The 27,635-nt window shown below is 42.8% G+C and overlaps 1 protein-coding gene across 1 annotated transcript in view; it reads left to right on the top strand.

Moving 5' to 3' along the window:
* LOC139227842 (neuron navigator 1-like) overlaps positions 1-27,635 on the top strand; it is a 629,647-nt gene that overhangs the window by 305,685 nt on the left and 296,327 nt on the right. The window lies entirely within an intron of this gene.

Raw genomic sequence — 27,635 nt, 5'->3', positions numbered from 1 at the left:
TCCCCGCCCCGCCCTCCCTCTTTCACCCTCCCCCCCCGCCAGCCTCTTTCCCCCTCGCCCCCCACCCCCACCCCCCCTCTCTCTCCCCTCCCCCCCCCTCCTCCTCTTTCCCCCTCCCCCCCTCCTCCTCTTTCCCCTCCCCCCCTCCTCCTCTTTCCCCCTCCCTCCCCCCTCCTCCTCTTTCCCCCTCCCTCCCCCCTCCTCCTCTTTCCCCCTCCCTCCCCCTCCTCCTCTTTCCCCCTCCCTCCCCCCCTCCTCCTCCCCCCCTCCTCCTCTTTCCCCCTCCCCCTCCCTCCCTCTTTCCCCTCCCCCTCCTCCTCTTTCCCCCTCCCCCCTCCTCCTCTTTCCCCCCTCCCCCCTCCTCCTCTTTCCCCCATCCCTCCTCTCCCTCTCCCTATCCCCCTCCCTTCACCCTCTTCTCCCCCCTCCCTCCACCCTCCTCTTCCATCTCCCTCCACCCTCCTCTTCCATCTCCCTCCCATCTCCCTCCCCTCCCTCCCATCTCCCTCCCTCCCTCCCATCTCCCTCCCTCCCTCCCATCTCCCTCCCCTCCCTCCCATCTCCCTCCCATCTCCCTCCCCCTCCCCTCCCTCCCCTCCCTCCCCTCCCTCCCCTCCCTCCCATCTCCCTCCCCTCCCTCCCATCTCCCTCCCCTCCCTCCCATCTCCCTCCCCTCCCTCCCATCTCCCTCCCCTCCCTCCCATCTCCCTCCCCTCCCTCCCATCTCCCTCCCCTCCCTCCCATCCCTCCCATCTCCCTCCCCTCTCCCTCCCCTCTCCCTCCCATCCCCCATCTCTCCCCCCACCCCTCACTGTCAGAAACACTGACAGAGACAGAGAAAGAGAGAGACACTGATAGAGACAGAGAGAGAGAGATACTGATAGATACAGAGAGAGAGAGAGAGAGACTGGGGCGGGGCAGGGGCATCCCAGCATGCTGTTGGAGGGCTCCCGGTACTGCAGTTGGTGAGTTGAAACTTAATTTTTTATTTATTGATTTTTTATTTTTTATTTTTTTGGATTGATTTATTGGTTGATTTATTGATTTATTTATCATTTATTATTGATGATGGCTCTTTATTTGTAAAAGTGAAGTGTTTAATGTCTGTAAACGTCCCTTCCCCCCCCCCCATTTCTCGTTCCCTACACCTGATTTATAAATGAAGGCAAGATTTTTCTGAGCGTACAAAAATCTACACTTACTCCATTCTAAGTTAGTTTGGAGTAAGTTTTCACTGTCTAAACTTGCATAACAGGCTTAAGTGGCTGGACATGCCCCTTTTGAAAATAAAATCTGTTCTAAAATGAAACTATTCTAACTCACTAGAACCGGAGCAAACTAAATGCCGAGAATTGCAATTTCTAAGATGCTCCATTCTAAACTAGTTACTCCAAAAAAATAGGAGCAACTCAGGCCGAAACTTGAGCCCAAAGTTTCACTCTAATAATATGAGGGCATAGATTATATGTTCAAAAATACTAATCATATTGAAGCCTTCTATGTGAAGTTGGTTTGCATCTGCTTGTTAATAATGTTATCCTATAGTCTTGCAGGTAGACATCATCTGTAAGCAATTAAAACAGTTTAAAGGTGTGTATAGTATCATGGCAGATGCTTACTTTCGCTGAACAAGTTGCCCATATTCCCTATAACTTTACATCAAAGAAAGCAGAAACAAGGTTGTAACGGCCACGTTAGGAAACCGATAGTATGTTTTTTTCCCTCTTTTGTACTGTGACTCTGATTTGTCTGACACTTGATTGTGAATTGATACAAAGAGTTAATACCTTTGCCTTAAAGTGTTTAATTATCTACAGAATGTTAAGTCAATTGTATAAACCTTTCTTGCCCATTTGAGAGTCATTAAATCTGCTCCACACACTTCTGAGTCATGCAGCACCAACCAACATTTTCTATTGGGATTGATTCAACCATCAGTGACATATTAAGTGTAATATAAGCTCAATGACAATGGTGATCTTATCTCAGCATTTTAAAAAGTACAGTGGGGCACTATGATTAAATATTTGCATCTCTTCACTGAAGTACCCATCTATATTGTTAGAGATTTTATTTTCTACAGTTAAAGAAACAATATTTCCTTTTCTTAATCTTTCATAACTTGAGTTCAATATTTGTTTGCCTTTGGCAAATAAAAAATATAAACATGAATGCAAGATTAAAAGCTACTGATTCAAATAATCAAGATTAATTGTAGTCCTGAGGGTTGAGCCTGAAGAACAAAATTGATTCGATGCCTCAGAACAGTCATTCCAATCCAATAATTGTAAAATAAGATTTTTTTGTGATGAGTTATTGCAGAAAATATAGGTTCAATCTCTATGAAGTATTTGCATAGCATCTTATTCATTAATATTTTCCTCTATAAAGCAACTTTTTAATAGGAATTAATATGAGGAAATTAATGAGAAAAACTCGAAGAAGCTATAATGGTCCTTTCTTGCTTTATTAATCCATGTCCCAGTTTCCTCCTGTGCTTAACTGTTAATGGCAAGGAGGCAAAGAAAAAAGCTTGTCAAGGCCTGTTAAAAGCTGATTTGTCTAGCAATAGACCATTCCTCAGCTTCAGCTAGGTAAGAAAGTTGAGCTCTTTTTTAGTAGTGAAGATGAAGTAATAACTTTGTTTTCTGGTGAAATAGCAATGCAGAGGACTAACACATGTTCTGTGATACCAAGACTGCGATTTTTCCCACTCTGGCAGGCTAAGTCCGGCCAATGTAGGTGGTGGACTGTGACCGCGCTCCCGGTTCCAATGCACTCTGTTGAGTGATTTTGCCCTGATTGGGCCTGTTAAGCCCGCCCTGCGAGGTTCTTGGCCAATTAAAAAGAAGCACTTGAGAAACTTACATGGCAGCGGGTTCAGAGCGGGACACCGTCCTGCTGTCAATCTTTTAGATTTTGACAATGGACCCGCCTCTGAACACTCCCCCTGAGTGCCCGCAAAATCCAGCCCCAAGTTTCTGTGTCATGATCCGGTCATTTTGCATTGAGGATTGCATTGTTGGGGGCAGAATATCTCGTGTGTATTACATGAAGGTAATGCTTTGTTTTAAATTTTTTTAAAGTAGAGTTAAAAAGCATAGATATGGATTAAAAATCAGGACTTTCACCTCAGAAACTTGGGTTTATTACCAGCTGCCCAGTGTAAAGCATGCTGGAATCCTATGCACAAACTGCATGCAAGGCTTTTTAGGGCTATAAAATATATTTGAATTAGGGGTCCTCCCCATTATGGAATTGGAGTGTCTTAGTATTTTTGATTAAGCCTCTGCAAAGAGCTGTGCAATGATTTTCTACATTAAAAGTGCTTTATAACACCAACAACAACATCAACGTATTTATATAGTGCCTTTAACATAGTGAAACATCCCAAGGTGCTTCACAGGAGTACTATGAAACAAAAAATTCGACACCGAGCCACATAAGGAGAAATTAGGGCAGGTGAGAGCTAGGTTTTAAGGAGTGTCTTGAAGGAGGAATGAGAGGTAGAGAGGTGGAGAGGTTTAGGCAGGGAGTTCCAGAGCTGAAGACGTAGGCAACAGAAGGCACAGCCACCAATGGTTGAGTGATTTTTATCAGGGATGCTCAAGAGGGCAGAATTAGAGGAGTGCAGACCTCCCGGGGGAGTTGTGGGACTGGAGGAGATTACAGAGATAGGGAGGGGCGAGGCCATGGAGGGATTTGAAAACAAGGATGAGAATTTTCAAATTGAGGAGTTGCTTAACCTATATAAATGCAAGTAATTGTTGTAATTTTTTAAAACACCTTTGAATTGTCTGCCTGCTAGTTTGGCTCCATTTCCTACTCTGCCCCACTCCATTAGAAAAATCACCCATCCTGTGGCTGCGTATCCTCGGCCACCCACAATCTGAAGGCTGAGGTCTGTCCAGGAACCAAGAATTTGTGGAACTGCTGCCTTGTGTTCAGCAATGTGCTCCACAACCAATAAAAAGGTCTCTCAAAATAAATATAACATGGGCCTGAGATTGTGATTGCTGCTTTTGTGGCAAAGACAAGGGAGGCAGCTGCCTAAAGAAGCATGCTTGCGATACCATAGATGTGACCTCTACCACCGGAAATCAGATAGAAGAAACCAAGTGGAGAGAATGCTCAAAACTAAGAGAAATGGTGGAAGAAAAAAAATCAAGGAAAAGATGGAGATTGATGGGAAAGAGAAATTATGAGAAAGAGATGTTGATGGGAGCGAGAATAATCAAAAAAAGAAAGAAAGACTTGGACTTATATAGCACCTTTCATGACCACCGGACATCTTAAAGCACTTTACAGCCAATGAAGTACTTTTAGAGTGTAGTCACTGTTGTAATTTAGAAAACGTAGCAACCAATTTGCACACAAGTAAGCTCCCACAAACAGCAATGTGATAATGACCAGAGAATCTGTTTATTTGTTATGTTGATTGAGGGATAAATATTGGCCAGGACACCAGGCCACTCCCAGGTCACTCCCCTGCTCTTTGAAATAGTGCCATGGGATCTTTTACGTCCAACTGAGAGAGCAGATGGGACCTCGGTTTAACGTCTCATCTGAAAGATGGCACCTCCAACAGTGCAGTGGAGTATCAGGCTAGATTTTTTTGTGCTCAAGTCCCTGGGGTGTGACTTGAACCCACAACCTTCTGACTTAGAGGTGAGAGTGCTACCCACTGAGCCAGAGTTGACGCTGGAATCAGCAGTAAGATGGATGTAATATGGAAAATCAGTGGCAAGAGAAAGTGGGGAAGATGGAGAAATCAAGGGAAAAGGAAATGGATGAGAGGGAACACATGCCTGTATTTTCTTCCGCTATCTCACTCCAAATTGGGTGGTTTCGCAGCAGAAAGGTTGGTAAAATTGAGCGTTCTTACCACAGCCTCAATTTTTCATACCCCATCCCATCTGGGTAGGCTGCCGGTCACCTCTTCTTTTCTGCTGCATGTAAATGTGGTGGGGTCGTAGGGCCATGTAAGCCAGCCATATTCCTACCTTCTGCCACCAATCCCACTGTACCCTAGTCCCCTCTGCTTTGGGCAATGCAGCACCATTCCCACTGCAACAATCGGCATTTTCCTCCTCAGCAGCAGTGAGTTCACTGTTGGCGGTGGGGAACCCACCCTGCACAACAAATGAATCTTAACCCAGGCAAATCAGTTGGGGTCAGAGTGGCACGTGGAAGCCCACCTCCACTCTCCTGAGGTTGGTTGATGAAAATCCAGGTCACAAAGTCAGACAGGTGAGGTGTGAGATCAAGGAGATCCACTCCGCCCCTGGCCTGTAACCCTCTTCCTCCTTGTCACACCACTCTACCTTCAGCAACTTCCTCGACACTCCCCCACCCCCCTCCCCCAACCCCACCCCGCCCCCCGCCACCACTACCCTACCCCACCACCAAGCTCTACCTTCTTCCATTTCCCTCTTCTTCCCTAAAACATTGCAGTCCTGCTTCAGCCCTGATCTGGAGATCAACTAAAATCAAAGCTTGGTAGTGACAGCAAGGTGGAGTTTGAGAAAGGTGATTTCAGCCAGGTATTGTGGCGTGGTTGATCAGATGCCATTATTTCCATCAACCCGAGGGAAGAAACACCTCAGAGGTCAGTTCACTTCAGCCCACTCTCTTGAGCTTCCTAATAGCCAGCTGTAGATCAGGTCTCCTGACTGTCTTCGCATGGTGTACAGGACAAGAGGAAAAAGATAAAATAAAAAATATTATTTATGAAGGACGTACAGCGAGGAAAGAATTGTCTACAACTTTATTTATGTATTATTTTACTTTGTAATATCCAGTGTTGGAAAGGAATAGGAAATCCCTTATTTGACATAAAATACATTCATTTTGAAAGCTTCTCAATTTACAGTACCTAACAGGTTAAAAGGAAACCGAGTTTATCTTTGTCCATTCATGTATTTTTTTTAATCTCCCATTTTCTGCTTTCCTTTTTGTTTTATCCTCTTAAGGATTCTCGCTCACAAATTCCTATTGACTTTTTCAATCTAATTGGAAGACAAGTGCTCTGCTACTTCTGTTACACCATTCCTGCTAGTATACTGTCCAAAAAGGCAACATTTCCGATATTTATTTGCTCAAAGCCTTTTTGTATGTACCATTTTCCTCCATAGCCATCTTCAGCGATTGTATTAATAAGTCCTAGCCAGGGTACTCAGTGCTTAACTATAAGAGACATAATTAATCACTATTAAAAAGACAACAATCTTTCCGAAATAAAGGGGGGAATTTTCCGGGGTGTCAGCAGGCGCCTTTGGTGGCAGGTCAGGTGGGAAAATGTTTTTTGACAGCAGGTCGGCAACCTGCCACCACGCGCTTTTCCCAAATGTTGGGTCTGTCAGGGCTGAACAGAGCCGACATGCAGTGGCGGGGGAGGCAATTTAGGTCATTATGACCTTGTTAAAAGCCCTTTAAACAGTATTTTGAGATCACCTTACCATTTTACCAGGTTGTCTATGGGGTCTATGCTGCTCGGGGATCACGTATGGTAACGACGTCGGGAGTTGTGTGAACATGAATTCATTTCTTTACTTGATAGCTGCAAATGTGCTATAAAAGCTCCCATCCCACAGCTGTTCAATTTCCAAGATCAAAAGCTGTTGCTTACTGCATTTGGAAGGCAGATTGAGCTTTATGCAGGTTGCAAGTATTTGGAACAAACTCTCTATCCAGTGTCACCTCATTGGAACAACCTCTCTCACCATTAACAGATCGCTTCTGTCATCTCAAGTTCACCTGGATCTATTACCTAAGCATCAGTGCCCTTGAAACTCTCTCACTTAGGCCATAAGAAGCCCATCACGATTAACCCCAACACCAGCAGCACTAGGGTCACCAGCAGCACAAACAACAACATCAACCTTCTCCGCAATCAACTGATGCTGCACAGGAGACAGGGCATCAGCACCCAACCACATTGCTGCCTGGGAGGACAGAGATGGCCTCACCATGGCCAAATTTACTTCACTTATGCTGAACACCCTGGCTACCATGGCACCACCCCACACCAACCCCATAAAGAATCCCTACAATGCCCAGGCCATTCCTTTTACACTCATCATCATTGTGGGGGGTACTGTTATGTCTCACCATTCACTGCAACTCACTAAGCCTCTTCCAAAGGTGCACACGAATCTGTCCAAGTGTTGAAAATAAAGGTTTCATTGTTTGACAGCACATTAACAGAAACTTTACATGAACATTGGCTAAAAGACCCAAGTGCCTAACCTTGTGTGTTGTTAGTTGGAATGATTGGACTAGAATGAGGGTGAGTGTGAGGGGTGGCTAATGAGATGGGGAAGTGATAATGTAGATAGATAGAGATAGATGTAGGTGCAAGGTAAGTTGGTGTAAGTAAGAATGTGCAGGAGTAGGGTAGGGAAGGCAGAGTGATAGGGATGTGATGAAGTGGCACAGCAGGATGATGTTGAGTGTAGCTTTGCAGTAACGTTTCGTGATCCACTGAGATCATTGAAAGGTTTCTGCCACTAAAGCCAGGTCCTCCTGCCAACATCTCAGCTTGTACCCTCCTGTGCAATGTGCAACCAGGCTGTGTTGATCTCCTGGGAAAGACTATTTCTGCCCATTGGAAGGGAAGAGAACCTCCCTGCATGCTGTGGGAGAGCCTTGGTGCAGCTGTGCACCTTTGTGCAGTGCTTGTCAGTTTTTGCAGCACGTTAATGCAGTAGAACACTGACAGCACAACTGTCAAAATGAATTTGCCCATGGTCCCTTTCAGGCTCTTTAAGGAAACCGGCTGATGACACTTCATCAAATGATGTCATCAGACCGGCTTCCTTCAATTGGCCGGCAAATGCGCTGGGTGGGTTTAATGAGCCCAATGAGGGGAAATTCATTTCACAGAGCGGGTTAGAGCCAGCAGCGAGGTCAGGATCCGCCACTGACCCTGACCATACCGGACCTGCCGAGGTTGGGGAAATCGCAGCTAAATTATCTTGCAAGGATATTTTTAATGCTTGATGGAAACACAAATTACATGAAAATATATCAATGTGTCATTTGTGTATGAAGTTCTTCTGGTGAAAGTGGTACATGGCACATTGGGCTTTTCTCGTTTACAAACAAATAAAAAAAGATTTTTAAGAGATTTTTGATAAAGAAATTGTCCCATTAAAAAGAAGTGAAGAAAGTTATCTTCTTTATCTGGTGAAAGAATAACATTTTCCAATGAATGTCAAGTTAAAAACAAACACCGTCGGTATTGGAGGATGTTAATACTCTTGTATAGCACTGGTGTTCTTTCATATCAATCAGAGATGCACAGGATGGAATATGCATATATTCAAGTATTGCTGGCCAAGTAGAGTTTGGTTTTATATAGTAATAGTAAATCCAAAACATACGTGGTTTTCAGAAAATAGATATCGTATTGAACATTTTCTTTCAATTACAGGGTAATACTATACTTTTCTGTGCACTTATTTCAAAGAAAGCTTCTTTTTTGACAATGAAATATATTGTATAAAATTGAATCCAAGTCAATGCAGAATTGTGCACCGTAAACGTGGTGAAATATATTGATCTGTCTTGCAAACTAACCACAAAGTATTTGGACAAGATTCATTTGAACGCTACTGTTTTGCATCCAACATTAACAATTCTGCTGAGTTGTATTACGAATGTGTTTTTAAAAATCCACATCTGAACTATATACCATGGGCTGCCTTATGCTTTTTAATGCTTTGTGGTGGTTCAAGGATTTCCGTTGGCTATATACTTTGGTTCCTTTATTAGATTATAGACAACATTCCAGTGTAGTATGACTGCCTTTTGTGGGGAGCTGGTGTAATATTGAATTAGCTTAGTGAGCTGCAGCCTTACATTGCAAACCGTGCATCAACTTTGACATACTGTAGCAGAATGAAAATGATACACACAATTACTAAATTTCTTCTATAGATTTTTTTTACATGTATTGGTATAAAATTCAAACTCTGTTCTGCCAGTATCTCGGGGTTCAGTGGCTTGATGTAGGTCACAGTTTTGTTTCATGTAAAGAAAATCCTGGGTGTTGAGCAAGAAGCTCAGAAGGCATTTTCAGAATAACTGGTGATCATGGGAATGATTCAGAAGGCATGGACATTTGCACTGTTCCATCCTTTTAATTGAACTTGGGTGCATTACTTTCTCATTGACGGAAGTTGGGTACTGAAAATGCAGATTTTATGGGTTGATACGAGGAATGTTTGACAAGGGCACAATTACGAGTCCACTATCTGACCATTTAAAAAAATGTTACTGTTTATTTAATATATGTCAGCAGCATTATTGTCCAGTTCAAAGTACTGTAGAAAAATATTGCAAGTCTGGTAGAAGTTTCTTTCTGTCAGTAGAAGTACATTCTTTTTAAGTTTAAAAAAATAAAGTTATAAAATTCCACTTTTGACGATGTATTTGCAGGTTTGATTTGAGGTTGTGCTGAATAATAGTCAATGTAGACTAACAAACAAAGAGTCTTTAACAAACTGCTGAAGGAGTCATCCAAATGTTAGTTGTTAGTACATGTTCCATGCGGAACTCAGATTTCAGACTTGTAATTAAGTAGGCAATTGAAGTTAGAATTAACTCTTTGAATACTGTTCCTCTGTACTTACACCAAAATAACTTGTTAATCCTGTTAAAGAAATAAAGTCAATGTAATGCATAACTATGAAAAGGAGTTTTAACATTGCACAAAGGAATATTGATGTACCAATGGTTTTTCAATTCTTTAATGTGGTCTCATTAGGCACAATACTGCTTGACACCAATAGGGTTCAGCGGTTGTTGCTACCATGGAAGCAATGGGACCATCAGTCATTTGCAGGACCATTGAATATAAACATGGTTATTTATTTATTTTAGTCCAAAATATCAATATTAGAAATATTCTTGAAATATTTTGAATATTACTATCAAAGATCACACATTTCTAACACGATGTAGAATCCTTCCACAATGCATCAAAGGTACATAACACTACTATAGTTCTCAAAGGGTTAAAGAAGCTTTTATCGGGTGTGCATTTTGTGAGTGAACAGCTGCAGTCATAGTCATGTGGATTCCAGCCAGTTGGCTCGTAGTAGTACAATTCCCCAGTGTTGAAACAAAAGAAGCCATGGTGGCGTTAGCATTAAAATTTGGAGAGTGGATTCTCTTACACTAAACACAGAGATATATCAGTCACAAAATTGTCTTTAATTGACTCTGAAAAACAAGAAAATGTCTATATGAAGTGATGAATAGGTTACTTTGTGAAGAACCGCAGTAATCCAGCAGTACATTTGCTTTTCAATGTATTATTCTAATATAAAATTGATCACATCTTTCAACACTTGGTTTTTAGTGGTATCTATACAGTTGGTCTACGGGCCATCCATAAATAATGGGAAATGCTCAGTGGGAGAGCTAGAACTAAAACTGTTTCCAGAAATAATCTCATTGTTTTACTAAGTTGGCAATCATGAACAATTTGGAATTTAATTAAATGTGTGTCACTGAGTTTACATTATATTTATTCAGATAGAACATGGCAGTATAAAAAGTTAACCTTACCCTCATATGAAAAAATCCAAATAGCCAGGCAATGTGAAGGGTTAAACGTTAGCACCAGAGTCTTAAAAAGCACTAACTTAATGAAAAAGTGTTTGGAAAACTTACTTTTTGAAAAGGGAGAGGAGTGATGCCATTTATGTCGCAGCACCATCAACACAATCGATGCAATGGGGCATTTGATAATAGTTTATATCAGTGTATGTAAAAATAATATAGAAGATTATCCAGATAGTTTTGTTTAACAATCTTCCTTTAAGAGAAATTAAATTGCATTTCCAGTCCTCAAATGACCTTTTCCAGGTCCGAGCGAACACAAAGACTGGAGCTGTCCCACTTTGTGGCATTTAGTACTAATATCTAATTAATAGTAATTAATAATAGATTGTGGATAGAGTTTTATTCCCACTGTTACTCTGCCCTTAACAGTGAGTCATTCTCAGCTTACTGCTTTGTATAAATGCTGAATTGAATATTTCAATTCCAATCCTGTGCTGCCACTAACTGGGGGATAATATATGTAAATGCTTTTGCCTACTTCTCCTTCACATAAGCATCATCATTGCACTAACACGGTTAAGTGACATGATACAAACAGACTAAGATACTGCATTAAAGATACACTTTAACATTGTAATTGCAGTCATTTGTACAAATTCATACTATCATTGAAATACAAACCACTGAATGTAATAAGGGTAAGCTACAGCTAATGTGTTCAAGCCATGGATTGATTCCGTTCCTATTCATTTTATGCTACTGTAGTCATTTTAAGGGCAAACAATTCCTCAAGAAACAGCTTTAGCTGTATATACCCCATTGATATATGGTAATCTAATATCCAAATGTGCCACATTACCTGCTGGCTGTGTAATAAAGTTTACTAGTACTATATTTTAAAATTGTATAAGCTTATGGGTTGTGTTTTTAACAGTAAAGGATCATAAGCAATTTATTCCTATGTTTAATACGTTAGTTTACAATTAACGAGGGAAAGTTGAATTGCTGGTTAAAAGCAACTTCTCTCAACACGTCCAATACTTTTGAATTTAAATAATTTTAATAGGAATTACTGTATACAGAATTACAGCTTGCTATTTACCTTAAAATAGATTGGGATTGCAATGGTAGCCATTCTGGGCCAAATCTAATTTCAGCTTAACATGCATGCAGCCTACTTTAACCATATTTTTAAATTAACAATGTTTTTTAAAAAGGAACCATTTGAGAAACATACTTTCTTATCCTCACTACTGACAAACATTTCACCCTATCAATGCACGACTAATTCTGATTACATTTGGATGTAGTGATTTCTCTAGTCTTTAAAAGGTATTATGAGATTGTAAGTAGTTTTTTTAATTGAATAAAAGATAATAACTATAGTAAAAGCAAGTCCAGCCATTATACACTTCACTTTGATCCTGTTTATGGAAATGTGGTTCTCATTACTAGTTCACCCTTTTATTTATCCTTTATCTTTTTTCTGACATACATCTCTATTTCACTTATGTTAATTTTTATTGCTTTCATTAATCATTTCTCCTTTCTTATTTCCCTGTTTACCATCTAATCATTCTTCCATTACCCACCTCTATTTTTTAATTAATTGGTTTGGGATGCTTTTTCCTGTTCCATTCATCTGATGGCTGTTAGTATTTGGGACATTATGACACAGAATGGTTGCTGAGTTCACCTACATATTCCCTGCACTTCAAAAACAAAGTCATTGTGTGAAATGTTTTGAGATAGACAATAACTTGCAAATGGCGAGAATATAAAAAGACTAACCTAACACATCAAAAAGTTGGTCATGTTGCTTATGGCAGTGAAATCAGGGGAGTAAGTCCCTCAGTGCAGAAAGCTGTTTTGAAAGTCATTTCAAATAAGTTTTTACAAATTCAGTTATATCAATAAATAAAAATAACCTTGAATCTCTTTCTATTTTGGAGCAGATGTTGATTTACTTAGCAGTTTTGAAAATGTGCTTTTTTCTTGCCATTGTATTTAGCAAAGAGAAAGTTTATTTTTTGTCTCTTTTCTTTTTCTAATGATGGTGTGTTTTGGCTCACAAAGCTGCAGCATGTTCCGGTTACAAAGACTAACTTTGTTTCAGTTGAAGTAAAAGGACTCAAGGAAAATGTTAGTTTGCTGGTCAGGGGTGAGACTGAACTCCCACAAGACACCACATTGGTTCAATTAACACAGATGTCTCATGCGGACAGAAGTGTCAGTTCATTGGCTGATAATGTATTTTTGTTTAAATCATTATTCGAAGTAGAAGACCCAGCTTTACTGACCGAAAAAAAAAATCAGAACATAAATGCATTGTCAGTCGTTGAAAAGCAACGCATTTATATACAAGGGTGGATTGAGAATTTACTGGTCAGTCTGCTGTTTTGACTCTAGGTCTGTAACTGCAGCTGAAAGCTATCAAAGGGAGTAACTGGGAGCAGCTCATGTTGCAGTTCCCCATGTGGCTCATTTTCTGATTGTGAAGCAGTCGAATGGATGTGATTAGGCCTAGCTCTGTGCTTGTTAATGAATAGTATTATGCATTCCAACTGAAGAAATTATAAAGTCTTAATTGATAAAATGATGCACTTTCCTTTAGCGAAGATGGGCCGGAAAATGCATTTTAGTTCCAGGTAAGGTAAGATAACCTTGAATGCTCTGTTTGAGTTTTGTTTTAAAACTCCAGCACTTGGTCTGTCGTGACTTGGCTCAGAATGCTTCTATGGTTCCCTCATTGAAAACAGTTGAATCCATTCATTATAATGTGTTCTGTGTATTGTACTGAGTGACCCTTTGTAACTTAATACTATAACAGATGATCAAAAATTGGCACAATGTCCACAAGCACATTTTTCCAATAAAACCTGCAAAAAGTTAAACCAAACTTCTGTTTGCTCCACTGAGAGGATGGTGTGAAAATCTTTTTACCAAAGTACTGTAAGTTGAGATATACTTTTTCGGGGAAAAAAATTCTGAAAGGAGTTAACACCGTTCTTTCATTTGGACTAAAAATAATTTCAGAGTAATTAGTGTTTTGTGTGATGTGTGTGTTAGTAATGTGATTAGTTCAATGCTTTTCTCCCCTCCAATATTCTCCTCTGCTCTTCTGAAACAGGTCAGGATCCAGTTTTGCAAAGTTTTGCAGACTATTCAAACTGGGGGATGGGATATCACCGCTAAGCCCGAACCTGTCCTTATCCAATATCCCCACACATGAACTTTCCAGGAGGGATAATGGATTGCAATAAGGAACAGGAAGCTTGGCTGTTCTCCCCTCCCCCAACCCCAAATGGTGAGGCCAGTTGGACTGTCTTTGCTGCTGTGCTAGCTGTGATCAGCTATCTTATCGCAGAGCAAACACTGAACCGACGATTTTCCTAGTCTATACAGCCCAACACCTCACCTGTTACGATCTTGTATCTCTGCCCAAAACGGACGTGAAATGGATTAAATGGCACCAGACAGGCTGGTCGCTACAACTCACTGCAGGTGGGAAGGCAGAAATTCAGCTAGCTCACACTGGCAGGCCAGGTCTGGGGTGGGGTGGGTGGGGCTTAGGAGGGGCCGGAGACAGAGAAGTGGTTGGTAAAGAGATGCGGGGGGGAAGGAAAGAGGGAGAGAGGCGGGGGGGGGGAAGAGAAAGAGAGACCGAGGGGGGGGGTGGAGGGACGAGAAAGAGAGAGACGGATGGGGGGAGAGGAGTAGGAAGAGGAGGGGGCGGGGAAGAGACGCAGTGAGAGGGGGGGGAATGGGTTGATGGGAGGGGAGAGGGGGAGGGAAGTGATGGGGAGAGAGAAAGATGGGGGGTAGGCTAGGGAGAGAGACTGGGTGGAGGAGAGATGTGGGTTGGGGGGAAGGAGAGACTGGGGAGGAGGGAGACGCAACTTGGTCTGGCCACTGGCTGGGCATCTTTCTGTGGTACCTTGTGGGACTCTTGCAGCTGTCTCCACAAAAATTAAAATTAGAATGTTTTTTTGCCATTTTTTGTGGTCCTTGGTAACGCTGTTCACTGCCAGGTAGGAATGGATGGAGCGTGCGTGGTTTATAATAGACCCATTTTATACCTGTAAATTGCAATTGGGGTCCTACAACCAGCATAGGAGACAATTTACATATTTAAGCAGTCTTTTAACTACTTCAAGCAGGTGTGCTGCTCGACCATTTGCAGGCTTGAAGATTGCACCAGGCGAACCCTGGACATTAATGGGGCAGCTAAATTCCCTCCCTCCCCCAGTTTTTGATTGCTAGTGCCCATTTGTCAGGTGTGAGACTGGCGGCCGGCAGTTGAAAATCGCCCGGAACTATCTTTTTGCTGATAACGTACTGAGTAATCAGGGATGTCCTGCATTTATAATCTGAAGGTGTATTGAGAAAAGTAATATTTTTGCAAAAATGTTTCTCATTCGACCGCTGGTCCATGGACCCACATCATGGATGACTTCTGCTCAGTGCTCAGTGTTTGTATTTTCACGTGCGCTCCAGTCCTGGTGTTACAGTGGCTTAATATGCCACAAATTCTCAGCCCCTTGATGGACTTTCTGCCTGTCATTTTCTTTATCTGCTCCATCACTCGCTGTAAAGCTGAAGGTACTTTCTGTTGCTGATAATTTCTAAAATTTAATTTGTCGTAGTGATTTCTTCTAACCGTGATTCTACCCACTGCATTGAAACTTCTCCCTGCTTTGAAGTCTTCCGACCCTACTCCACCATACCTCACTACTATTCCTCCTCAGCCCTGGCCTGCTTATGTTCCCTACTATGGAACAGCTGCCCGTCTCTTGCTCCGAGGTTTCCCGCCACGCCACAACACAATGCTTCTGCTCCAACTCCTCATTGGCCCAATTGCTATTGCTGTTTGAATGGATTGCATCCACCACTCTGGACACTCTTATTTTCTTAGGTTTATTTTTATTTCAGCTAAACAGACTGTGCTGGAGAAAGAACTTCCTTACACTTTTGTGTTTTCCCCCCAAATTCACAATTATTTTGTAAATTCATATTGCCTTCTCTCACCTCCCCTTTTGCCTCCCTTTCACAACAGTGTTGTGGAATGCCCAAAAATTATGTGCATCTGCAGCAAGATGATTCTCCCACCCAGTTGGTTAGGACTATACTTGACCTGGAACCGAGTCTCGTGGTATCTCCAACTTGATGGAAGGTGTTTAGCGGGCAGCATACTTGGAATAGCCTAAATTCTTCATTTTTAAGAACATAAGAAATAGGAGCGGGAGTAGGCCATATGGCCCCTTGAGTCTGCTCTGCCATTCAATAAAATCATGGCTGATCATCGACCTTAACTCCACTTTTCTGCCTGATCTCCATATCCCTTGATTCCCCTAGACTCCAAAAATCTATCTATCTCAGCCTTGAATATATTCAGAGACTCAGTATCCACAGCCCTCTGGAGTAGAGAATTCCAAAGATTACAACCCTCTGAGTGAAGAAATTCCTCCTCATCTCTGCCTTAAATGGCCTACCCCTTATCCTGAGACTGTGCCCCCCAAGTTCTAGACACTCCAGCCAGCGGAAACAACCTCTCAGCATCTACCCTGTCAATCCCCTTCAGAATCTTGTATGTTTCAATGAGATCACCTCTCGTTCTTCTAAATTCCAGAGAATATAGGCCCACAATCTCTCATCATAAGACAGCCCTCTCATCCCAGGAATCACTCTAGTGAACCTTCACTTTTGATTATTTTTCATTCCTTTCCTGCTCTGTAAACACATGAATTGTATCTCCTTAAAATCAATAAGCTTTGAAGTACCCATGGTTTGGGGCCCAATGAATCCAGTGCTTAATTGTATCCGAATGTTAGTTGAAAATCTCTGAACCACCTCCCCCTGTCCCTAGCCTTCTGCCCGCTGAACATTTCTTTTGCTCCCCTCCTCTTCCCGCTGAGCATATTTTCAAATCAAACCTCTTTCCCAGTCGAATAGGCTTTTTAAGGCTACTCTTTATCCTCCACTAAGTATGTTTTTCACCTGTCCACCAGCACCCTTCCCCTCCCCTCCGCCCCAGCCACCGCACCCCCCCCCGCCCCAGCCACCGCACACCCCCCCGCCCCAGCCACCGCATCCCCCCCGCCCCAGCCACCACACCCCCCCCGCCCCAGCCACCGCACCCCCCCCCGCCCCAGCCACCGCACACCCCCCCGCCCCAGCCACCGCACCCCCCCCGCCCCAGTCACCACACCCCCCCCGCCCCAGCCACCACACCCCCCCCCGCCCCAGCCACCGCACCCCCCCCCCGCCCCAGCCACCGCACACCCCCCCGCCCCAGCCACCGCACACCCCCCCGCCCCAGCCACCGCACCCCCCCCGCCCCAGTCACCACACCCCCCCCGCCCCAGCCACCGCATCCCCCCCGCCCCAGCCACCACACCCCTCCCCGCCCCAGCCACCGCCCCTCCCCGCCCCAGCCACCACACCCCCCCCCCCGCCCCAGCCACCGCACACCCCCCCGCCCCAGCCACCGCACACCCCCCCGCCCCAGCCACCGCACACCCCCCCGCCCCAGCCACCGCACACCCCCCCGCCCCAGCCACCGCACACCCCCCCGCCCCAGCCACCGCACACCCCCCCGCCCCAGCCACCGCACACCCCCCCGCCCCAGCCACCACACCCCCCCCCGCCCCAGTCATCACACCCCCCCCCGCCCCAGCCACCGCACACCCCCCCGCCCCAGCCACCGCACCCCCCCCCCGCCCCAGTCACCACACCCCCCCCCGCCCCAGCCACCGCACCCCCCCCAGCCCCAGTCACCGCGGCCCCCCCCACCCCAGCCACTGCACCCCCCCCAGCCCCAGTCACCGCGGCCCCCCCCACCCCAGCCACTGCCCTCCCCGCCCCAGCCACCGCCCCTCCCCGCCCCAGCCACCGCCCCTCCCCGCCCCAGCCACCGCCCCCCCCCCCGCCCCAGCCACCGCCCCCCCCCCGCCGCCCCAGCCACCGCACCCCGCCCTCCCCACCCCAGCCACCGCACCCCCCCCCCCCGCCCCAGCCACCGCCCCAGCCACCGCCCCAGCCACCGCACCCCGCCCCAGCCACCGCACCCCGGTTTGAGCATAATCCCATTCCCCAGCTGTGATGCTCCTCACTCCCAACTCCCATTCTCTACTCTCTCCTTCCCCATCCTTTACCATTTTCCATCTCCCCTCGCTTTTCTTTCCCCTTCTCCCTTCCTTTCACCCTTTCCACCACTTCTTCCTCTCTTCCCATTCTTCCTTTCTACCTTTTCCCTCCCGTCTTTTCTATTCTCTGCTTTCCCCCTCCTCCCTCTTGCACCTTGGTTCAATTATTCGCCCACCCTCTAACCCTGCTTGACCTGAAGACCACAATTGGTCTTGAGTCTCTCAGCAATGTTACAATACATCAAGTTGTTTTATATATTTATGATCGTCATAACTACTGCACAGTGGTATTTGGAATGTCATAATTGTGTGAGAATACAGGCCAGATGAATACAGTTGCCAGCACAACTCTCGGGTAACATGCTGACTACAGTCATTATAACTATTGGAATATTGATATTTTTTTCTTATCTTTACGTTCTCCTCACCTCCCCATGTAATTACAAGACTATTTAGATGCATAAAAGACTGTTGCTGGACATTCTCATTCTTTGACAGTTCTATCTTGATAAGGAGATGCCAAGCTGTTTTCATAACATAGTGCTCAAGAGCTAATAATTGTGGTCATTTTAATGTTAAATGTAACAATTCCTGAGATGATATGTTGTATGTTGCCTACGAAACAGAACTTATTTTGCTTTGGATCATTTAGTTAAACACAGCAGTATGAGGTTTGTACAGTAGTTACTGCAGACAATCAGATAAGTCATGTATTCAAATCTGGTTTACAGTAGTATGAAATTTCTGATTTATATTTTTTGAGAGCATTATAATGTATTTTTGCCAAGAACAACATCAAATCCTTTGCAATTAAAAAAGAAGTATATGTTTATAAAGCAAGCTTCTGATTCACTTCAAGTTAGAGTAATATAAATGCTACTTTGTTAGAATTAGTGTTAGTGGGGATATCACATGACTGAATTTAAAACATTAACTATTTCAAGAAGCGTTGAAATCTAAAATGGAAGCAAAACAGCTGTTCAGAGCATTAATAATGAATGTATTGTAGGAGCTTTGAGCATGAAAGCACAACCTTTTCAGACTGAGTGGGGATGTGATTTAATCCTGCATTATTCCCTAACGAAGATCCAATTCCTTTTAACCTGACAGTAGGGGAGATCTCCCAGGTTGATAGTTGTCTTCTGCACTATTCAGATGTCGATGTTCAAAGGTGCAATGGCTTCTACTAAACTGCATTTAACACACACAATATTAAATAGGTGATTACATAATATATATTCATTTTTAAATTATTTTTAATATTTATAATACAAGGCAAGAAACAGATTTATTTTATACTGTAAATGAAGTAGTTCGTATAATGTCCAGTTTCAATCAAAATCATTTAATTGCTTAAGTTGTTCTATCCATCCCAAAATATGAATATGTTAAACTCAATTGTGTGAATTACTGTAACACTGTCCACGTCACATTTTAGTAGTTCATGTTTTCTACATCTTCCTGTTCCATTCACCATCCCCGTCTGGTCAAGATGATAGGTGAGCAGTCTGAATTATCACTCTGCCCTGGGCCTTGGACCAGTGACCTGGAGCAACTTGCACTGACTTGTTTTTTTTCTCTCTCCCTGGAGAAGTGACTCCCTTTCACTTCTAGATAGTCTGGCTGAAAGCAGAAACTCCCCATGGGTAGATTTGTTTGTTACGTTTTATTTGTAAAGATTTTTAAAGAGGAGACGGAAGTAACGATGTAAACAATACTCAAGCAGAATAGCAAAAAATGCATTTTGAATACAAAGGAACAAAGCACCCAAAATGGCTTCCATTGTAATAAGGATGTCATCTAGTTAAAGCCTGTGATAAGTCAAAGATTACTTAGTACACTATAAACAAATGCAACTGAAAAGGAAACTTCTGCTTACATTGAGATTAAGGGGGAACTACAGGCATGTATCTATGTCCCAAGCTGGTTTTGAAGTGATTATGAAGAGTCAAGCTACCAGATTGCAGATCAATAAAGAACCACACAAATCTGTAATTCTATCTGTGACCATCTGTTGTTTTGTGTAATGCATACAAGCTATATATTTTCCTGTTTTGACCATAAAAATTGTGAAGGATAAGTTTGCTGCACAGATAAAGAGATTGTTGATTATGAAAGAGAATAGTTGTGTGAACTATGGGGATCAAGGGGTATGGTAAGAAAGCAGGAATGGGGTACTGAAGTTGCATGTTCAGCCATGAACTCATTGAATGGCGGTATGTTTCTATGTTTCTATGTCACAAATGTAAGAAAAAAAGCATCTTATATCAGAATTAAAGAAATGATAGAAAATCTGTTTACTCTGATGATTATCTAGTTACAGAAATAGTAATGGGCCATAATTTTCCATGGTGTCGATCATTAGTTAGACTTGCCCTTGCACATTTAGGTTTTTAAATATTTTCCATGGAATGTTGCTGAAAGTACAAGCTGAGCTGATAACTTAACAGCGAGAGAAACCGGGCATCTGGGAGCTCAGTGAACAGGGCAAGCAACTGTGTATCTCCTTAACCAATCAGATTGAAGGATTGTGAAATTAACGGCGCAAGTACTGAAAAAGAAGTGTAAATTCGAGTGAGTGAATTTAATGTCAAATTAGGTACAGAAAGAGAAACAAAAGGGAGGGAAATAAACATTGGATTAACAGAGAAAAAGAAATAGAAAGGAAAGTGTTTTTTTTAATTTTCGATTTTTAAAATCTCCAACAATGTGACTCCACATTTGTAATAATTCATTTTTAGTGCCAGAGAGATTGTTTGGCAGTAATTAACAATTATCACGTTAAAAGATACTTGGACGAAAATGGACAAGATTTAACTTTCTGTGGCGAGTTTACAATAACAACAACAACTCTCATTTATATCGCGTCTTTAACATGGTAAAATATTTCAAGGTACATCACAGGTGCATTCTCAAGCAAAATTTGACACCAAGCCACGTAAGAAGATATGAGGACAGATGACCAAAGTGGTAGGTTTTAAGGAGCGTCTTAAAGGAGGAGAGGGAGCTAGAGAAGTAGAGAGGTTTATGGAGGGAATTCCAGTGCTTTGTGCCTAGGCAGCTGAAGACACGGCCGCCAATGGTGGAGCGATTAAAATCGGGGTTGCGCAAGAGGCCAGAATCGAAGGAGCGCAGAGATCTCAGATTGTTGTAAGGCTGGAGAAGGTTGCAGAGATGGGGAGGGTGAGGCCATGGAGGGATTTGAAAATGAGGGTGATAATTTTAAAATTGAGGCGTTGCCAGACTGATAGCCAATGTAGGTGGAAGCCAAACTGAAGGCACGAGAAGCCTTACACTATGCCACTATGCAGCAAGCAACATTAAATGAAGCCCTGGGGGGGAGGGCGGGAGGGGGGAGGGAGAGAGTTTTTCCTGACCTAAGCAAGCCCATTGTGTATGCTCAAACTTGGGTGTCGTCCATACTAGGGCGTCGATCTTGGGAAGAGAGACAACAAAGAAGCTTGTCTGTATGCCGTTTTGAGCTTCTTACAAAGATACAATTTAATCATGGAGGCAATACTGACAATGCCATTCCTCGTGCTAGCCTTCTGCATGATGGTGCTGCGGAAGAGACAATTGATTCAACATCATCACATGAGGAACTTCAGAGCACGTAGAATGATGGGCAGGAGGCCTTACCCACGTCGGGTATATCGAGACAGGCATACATACCTGCACCTGAGTGATGTAGACTATGTTAGAAGGCTACGTTTCCATAAATAAGTTGTAACTGAGATTTGTGAGTTGGTAAAAGCAGACCTTCAACCTAGAAGCGTCAGAAGGACTGCTTCGTCAGTTGAAGTGAAGATTACAGCTGCACTTTCATTCTATGCATCTGAATCGTTCCAGGCCACAACTGGGGATGTATGCGCCATTTCTCAACCTGCAACACACATCTGCATTCGGCAGGTGACTGCTGCACTATATGCCAGGAGGAATTACTACATAAAGTTCCCAATGACCAAGCAATGTATGAAAGGGCTGTGGGCTTCTCCAGGGTTGCTGGCTTCCCAAAGGTACAGGGCTGCATTGATTGAAGCCACATCGCCTTGCGAGCACCTTTCGAGGATTCTGAAATGTACAGGAACACAAAAGGCTTCCACTCCGTAAATGTGCAACTCGTGTGTGATAACATGCATCGCATCCTGTCAGTTGATGCAAGAAAGCCTGGGAGCATCCATGATGCGTTCATCCTAAACGAGAGTGCTACATCTGCCATGTTTCAGCAGCAGCCAGAAGAGTAGAGCTGGCTACTGGGAGACAAGAGGTATGGCCTCGCCACCTGGACAGAAGCTGACCAGGAATACAACATGTCGCACATTGCGACGCGCAGCATAATAGAGAGGGCCATTGGTATCGTGAAATAGCGTTTCTGATGCCTGGACCGTTCCAGAGGCTACTTGTAATACTCCCCTGAGATTGTGGGTCAGTTCACTGTTGTGTGCTGCATGCTACATAACTTAGCCATTATGAGGGAGCAGCAGCAGCTGCTAGTAGAAGACCAACCTGAGGTGATCGTGGCTGATGATGAGGAGGAAGATGCAGATGACGAGGAGGAGGACAAGGAAGCCATGCAACTACCTGAACCCAGATCACGACGGCAAAGGAGGGCGAGCCTTTAACGATTGCTCGAGCCTTGCGTTAGCAGCTCATCCGTGAATGATTTGCTGCCTGAAGGCTCAGCAGCAACTATTCCAAATCGACCAAGTTTACTGTTTGGACCTGTTCCGTAATGTCTTGTGTTAATGGAACAAATAATGGAAATTATTCTTCTTTACTTCAAAATGTTGTGTAAATAATGGAGATGATTCAGTTATAATTTAAAATATATTTTATTCAAAAGTTTAATATTTGTTTGCACTTACAATAATATTTTTATTAAAGTTAAGTTATCAAACTTTAAAGTTTTCAGTTAAGATCACATGCAAACTTTAACATCACTTACAAACTTTTAAACTTGTAAATTTATATAACTTACAAAAAACATTTAATTTGAGACAAGTTACAACAGTAACAGCAATAATAACAGCAGCAAAGAAAGGCAGCACCTATCTCTCCTCCAGCTTATTCTAAAATTGCCGCTGCGCTTGGTCTTGTTGACTCCAACCCTGCCCGCAAGCGGTGGCGCACGTTTCTTGGGTTGGTACCAAGCTTATTCTTTTGAACATCTCTGGTAAGGCGCACTTTTTGATGGGGTGGGGGGGGTGGGGGTGGCGGGGGCAGACCCAGCTTGGGCCTCCGCAGAGGCTGGTCTGGGGATTGGAGTGGGAGTGGCAGTTGAACTTTTATCTGAGCTCTGCTGGTGTCCAGCTTGTGCCATGTGGCCTCATTTACAGTAACCAGTGCCTCCACTTCATCCTGTAAGAAATTCTTGGTCCTTGAGCCGTGTTGCATTTTGTATTGCAGCTCTTATTTTTCCAATGAGAATTAAAATCCTCACACACAACTAGTTCTTCAAAAATGGCTGAATGCAGACCGGGAGCTGTACTGGGCATGCGCACCCATAGCAATCACATCAAAAACTTAATTTTTTTTTTCTGCGCAAGCGCGGAAGGGGAGGCATTGTTTTTTCGGCGCAGACATTAGGCTCCACCCCGCAATGCTACAGAAACAGGCTTTGCGGCGCCAATTTCAAAAAATAGAATGGGGAAACTTGGTACTTACTTTTTTTTTGGAGTCGTTGGGACAGAAAAAAATGGGCATAACTCTGGCAATTCGCAAAAAAACAGCACTGGGGAAAATTGAGCCCATTATCTTACATGCGGAGCCTGACATATTTTTGGATGATACCGTCGAGACAGAATGTAGATGAGGGATGGGAGGGGGCCAAGGATAGATCCTTGCAGGACTCGAGAGATAACAATGCGGGAGCGGGTAACAAAGCCATTGCAGGTGATTCTCTGGCTACGACTGACTAGATAAGAATGTTCATATCTGCTGCGCAAGTAAAGCAACTTCATGCCATTTCAATAGTGAGCCAGAAGCGAGATGCTGATTTCACAAAGCTGACGGTGGAGCAGTGCTACTCAGACAGCAACGTTTGGATATTTGAGTTTATCTGTACATCTGACCCTCGCCTGCAGTTGCAGTACCATTTGCGCATAAATAACAGCAATCACCATTAGACTCACTGTTATTTTGACAGAAAATCTGGGTCATAATTTTCAAAAATTGAAAGGCAGGATATTTCCGAATGCATTTTATATGTACAATATATAAGATAGCTTCACTGATGTTCTTGAGCTACAAGAGTGAAACAGTCTACCTGTGTTATTGTTCAGAATATATTTGGATTTAATTATTCCATGCAGTTTTTAACAAACGGTGTATGTAATACTGATGAGCCTCAAAGATGTTAGAACAGATGACATAACTGTGCTTTTCCCCAGTTAAGTACTTTTTTTATAATTAAAATCCATAAATTCCCTTTTGGATATAACTTTTGTTGGTAATATGCTGTCAAAGGTTTAAACTGGTTTGTGAAAAGTGGGCAGCCAGCAGTTGAAAATCAACAACTGTATTTAATAGCGCTTTTAACGTAGTAAAATATCCCAAGGCACTTCACAGTAACTGCATTCACTACCCCATCTTCTCTTTGAGATTTAATAAAGGTTACACCACATTTAATTATAATGGAATTTTAATCTGGTTTACAGTAAATTTCTTAATTCAGAAAATGTGCAGATTATGTGTTATGGTCGTATTGTATTGTGAAATTAGCAATGCCTGGAACTTGAGAAGAATACCGAATCTTTTGTGTACACTTAGGAACCACTTTCGGAAGAAGACACAGAAGGCATGTAATGCTCTTCTAAAACAGAGTAGACGTACAGCTGTTTCAAACCACAGAGTTGCCAAATGTATCAGTCATTCCCTTAGTTGAGCTTTGATCAGGACAGAGGAATGTAATTCGTTCACTGTGTGTTCATGCCAGGCACCACATTTTTGTGGCAGAAGAAAACCGTACATATTGTACTTTATTTATGCCAATGCTGCAATGTTTTATATTCTCATCATACATCTTAATAATCCATCATAAATAAACAACATCTAGACTGCACAGCAGGTCTGAATATGAAACTGTTCCTGATGTGGATAATAATCACTAGCTATAAACTACTAGGCCAGCTTTACCCAAAGAAATAGTTTGCATTTATTTAGCACCTTCCATGACCACAGGATGTCCCAAAGTGCTTTAGAGCCAATGAAGTACTTTTGAAGTGTAGTCACTGTTGTAATTAATTGTACATCTTTCTAACTTGTGCATCTCTAGTCATTCATTTTCTTCATAGCAATAATCCCTCTACTTGGTCTATACAATGTTCTTATTAAAATGTTCTAGTATCATAGAAGATGCCCATAAAATGCAATTTTTTTCCAATAGTGTAATTTTTACAGACTCAAATAAAAACAGCAAATAATTTCTACAGTTTGTAAATTTTTGACTATTGATTCAATTAATATAATTTTAAAAATCCAGGCGCCATGTGATAGTCTTTCAAGAGTTTTTCTTCAGAAATGATTTAGCTGTTCAGAGAATGAATTGTAATGCAGGTAGAGTGTTCTTATTAGAGTTACAGCTAGAAGGCATGTGTAGGAGGATAACGTATGTAATTAAGGATATAATATCTGCTAATAATCAGGTTTGAATAATAAAAATAGAATAATTACTGGCTCACAGTAGGTTGGGAACTTGATGTAATAGATGTAATCAAGTAACATCAAGCTTATTAGTACAGATTCCAAATTGTTGATATTTATTAAAAAAAAAACACCTTGGCTAGGAAGGAGTTGCAAGACAAGAACACATTCTCGAGATTCAGCTGCTTTATAAATCACTGGAACTTCTATCAGAGAAAGAAATTTTACGATTGTTGTGCAGATTTCTACCATTTATTTTGGGAAAATGAGTGTTGCAAAACTTTATCTTTAAAATTTATACATTTTTTGAGCAATAATTATATATATTACATACTAGAAAAATCTAAGAGTGGTAGAATGGACATAGAAACATAGAAATTAGGTGCAGGAGCAGGCCATTCGGCCCTTCGAGCCTGCACCACCATTCAATAAGATCATGACTGATCATTCAACCTCAGTATGCCTTTCCTGCTTTCTCTCCTTACCCCTTGATCCCTTTGGCCAAAAGGGCCATATCTAACTCCATTTTGAATATATCTAACCAACTGGCCTCAACAAATTTCTGCGGTAGAGAATTCCACAGGTTAACCACTATCTGAGTGAAGAAGTTTCTCCTCATCTCGGTCCTAAATGGCTTACCCCTTATTCTTAGACCGTGACCCCTGATTCTGGAACTCCCCAGCAACGGGAACATTCTTCCTGCCTCTAACCTGTCCAATCCCGTCAGAATTTTACATGTTTCTATGAAATCCCCTCTCATTCTTCTAAACTCCAGTGGATACACACCGAGTTGATCCAGTCTCTCCTCATATGTCAGTCCTGCCATCCCAGGAATCAGTCTGGTGAACCTTCGCTGTACTCCCTCAATAGCACGAACGTCTTTCCTCAGATTAGGCGAGCAAAACCGAACACAATATTCTAGGTGTGGCCTCACCAAGGCTCTGTACAACTGCAGTAAAACTTCCCTGCTCCCATACACAAATCCTCTAGCTAAGAAGGCCAACATGCAATTTTCCTTCTTCACTGCCTACTATACCTGCATACCAACATTCAATGACTGATGTACCATGACACCCAGGTCTCGTTGCACCTCCCCTTTTCCTAATGTCATCATTCAGATAATATTCTGTCTTCCTGTTTTTGCCACAAGTGGATAACCTCACATTTATCCACATTATACTTCATCTGCCATGCATTTGCCCACTCACCTAACCTGTCCAAGTCACCCTGCAGCCTCTTAGCATCCTCCTCACAGCTCACACCACCACCCAGCTTAGTGTCATCTGCAAACTTGGAGACATTACATTCAATTCCTTCATCTAATCATTGATGTATATTGTAAATAGCTGGGGTCCCAGCACTGAACCCTGCGGCACCCCCACTGGTCACTGGCTGCCATTCTGAAAAGGACCCGTTTAATTCCGACTGTCTGCTTCCTGTCTGCCAACCAGTTTTCTATCCACGTCAATACCTTAACCCCAATACCATGTGCTTTAATTTTGCACACTAATCTCTTGTGTGGGACCTTGTCAAAAGACTTGTCAATACACCACATCCACTGGTTCGTCCTTGTCCACTCTACTAGTTACATCCTCTAAAAATTCTAGAAGATTTGTCAAGCATGATTTCCCTTTCATAAATCCATGCTGACTTGGACCGATCCTGTCACTGCTTTCCAAATACGCTGTTATTTCATCTTTAATAATTGATTCCAACATTTTCCCCACCACCGTGGTCAGGCTAACTGGTCTATAATTCCCTGTTTTCTCTCTCCCTCCTTTTTTTAAAAAGTGGTGTTACATTAGCTATCCTCCAGTCCATAGGAACTGATCCAGAGTCAATAGAATGTTGGAAAGTGATCACCAATGCATACACTATTTCTAGGGCCACTTCCTTAAGTACTCTGGGATGCAGCCTATCAGGCCCTGGGGATTTATTGGCCTTCAATCCCATCAATTTCCCTAACACAATTTCCTGACTAAGAAGGATTTCCTTCAATTCCTCCTTTTCGCTAGACCCACGAACCCCTAGTATTTCCGAAAGGTTATTTGTGTCTTCTTTAGTGAAGACAGATCCAAAATATTTATTCAGTTGGTCTGCCATTTCTTTGTTCCCCATTATAAATTCACCTGATTCTGACTGCAAAGGACCTACGTTTGTCTTCACATATCTATAGAAGCTTTTGCAGTCAGTTTTTATGTTCCCAGCAAGCTTCCTCTCATACTCCGTTTTCCTCCTCATAATTAGACCCATTGCCCTCCTCTGCTGAATTCTAAA

Source organism: Pristiophorus japonicus, chromosome 17 (genome assembly GCF_044704955.1).
Source record: "Pristiophorus japonicus isolate sPriJap1 chromosome 17, sPriJap1.hap1, whole genome shotgun sequence".
Taxonomy (NCBI): Eukaryota; Metazoa; Chordata; class Chondrichthyes; family Pristiophoridae; genus Pristiophorus; species Pristiophorus japonicus.
The sequence above is the reverse complement of the archived record's forward strand: the minus strand, read 5'-3'. Positions and strand labels throughout refer to the sequence as shown.